General features: G+C 34.2%; 1 non-coding gene across 1 annotated transcript; it reads left to right on the top strand.

Moving 5' to 3' along the window:
* Positions 1 to 868: 868 nt before the first annotated feature.
* Positions 869 to 975, top strand: LOC121217544 (small nucleolar RNA R71). The gene has a single exon (XR_005913653.1). It is a non-coding gene; the product is annotated as a small nucleolar RNA R71 (small nucleolar RNA).
* The last annotated feature ends 713 nt before the right edge of the window (positions 976 to 1,688 follow it).

Below are 1,688 nucleotides of genomic sequence, written 5' to 3' on the forward strand. Positions count from 1 at the left end.
AACTCGTGGTTTGTAGTCTTTGATTACCAGCTTATGCTCTTTCTTACTTTCTTTAACCTCATCAATTTTTACAACAACTTCTATCTTCGACTTCTGTTCAGGCTCAACTAACCTTTCCACGCTTTGAACAGTGATTTCGTGGACTTGCTCCTTTAGGTTAATTTTAGTGTTGCTAGGTAAGCTACCTTGTGGTCTTTTCGAAACAAGTTTGGTGAGCTATCAAATTTTATTTTCAAGCCCATAAATTGAAGCTTGCTGATTTCTCAATGCTATTTTAGTGTTTTGAAATTGAGTTTCTGACACCGAAATAAATTTAGCCAACATCTTTTCAAGGTTCGATTTCTTCTCTTGCTGATAAGGTTGCTGAAAAACCAAAGGGGGTTGTGACATTTGATTTCCTTGACCACCCCAAGAGACATTTGTATGGTTCCTCCAACTTGCATTACAATTATTGCTATAAGGGTTATTTTGAGGTTTAGAAGTGTTACCCATAAAGTTGACTTGCTCATGCTCCATGCTAGAACTGAAGGGTAAACATTCTGAATTAATCATCCCCACTGCATTCGCAACACATTGTATCACCAGATTCACCTATTTAGAAAAATTCAAACCATCAATTTTCTTACCAAGAGCTTCAACCTAATTTGCCAACATAGAAACTACATAAATGTAAAAAACTTCGGTTGCTTTGACAGGTTTTACTCTTATAACTTGCCACTGATAATTATTCAGTGCCATCTCCTCAATAAACTCTTAGGCTATTTCAGGTGTTTTGTTATTCAATGTTTCATCAGCTGCTGCATCAATCATCTATCTAGTTGAAGGGTTCAAACCATTATAAAAAGTTTAAACTTGGAGCCACAAAGGTAATGCATGATGAAGACACCTTCTCAACAAATCTTTAAATCCTTCCCGTGTTTTATAAAGTGTCTCAACATCGAACTGAACAAAAGAAGAGATGTCATTCCTCAACTTAGCTATTTTAGCTGGTGGAAATTATTTTAACAAACATTTCCCAGCTATTTGAGCCCGAGTAGTGATAGAACCACATTGTAATGAATTTAACCACTGTTTTGCCTTGCTCCTCAATGAGAATGAGAACAACCATAAGTGTATGACATCATCAGTAATGCAGTTGATATTAAAAGTATCATAAATTTCTATAAAGTTAGCCAAATGAGTATTCGAATCTTCATCTTGCAAACCATCAAACTGAACATATTTTGCACCATCTGAATTGTGTCCGACTTGATCTCAAAATTATTTGTATTAACAGTCGGTCTAACAATGCTCGATTCAGCCTAAATTAGAGTGAGCTTAGCTTAATACTACATAGTTCGAGAGGTAGGATGTGAAGGAGGTTACTAATTATTTTCATTATCACCCATCTTCATAGTAATATCCTTTTCCTCTTGATTGCTTACTATATTCTGTTGACTTTGCCTTGCTTCTCTAATCTCTCTATGATTTCTATGAGTAGTCTTTTCAATCTCACAGTCAAAAAGTAATGAATTGAACGAGTTTCCTTTAGTTATAAACCAAAAGAACCTGCTAGAAGCAAACAAATGAAAAATTAGAATATAAATATTAAATTAAAAACAAAAATATTAAAATAAAAATAAAAGATTGCTAAATTAATAGAAATAAAGTTTTCCTAATAACTCAGTCCCCGGCAATGGCGCCAAAAA

Source organism: Gossypium hirsutum, chromosome A02 (assembly GCF_007990345.1).
Source record: "Gossypium hirsutum isolate 1008001.06 chromosome A02, Gossypium_hirsutum_v2.1, whole genome shotgun sequence".
Lineage (NCBI taxonomy): Eukaryota > Viridiplantae > Streptophyta > Magnoliopsida > Malvales > Malvaceae > Gossypium > Gossypium hirsutum.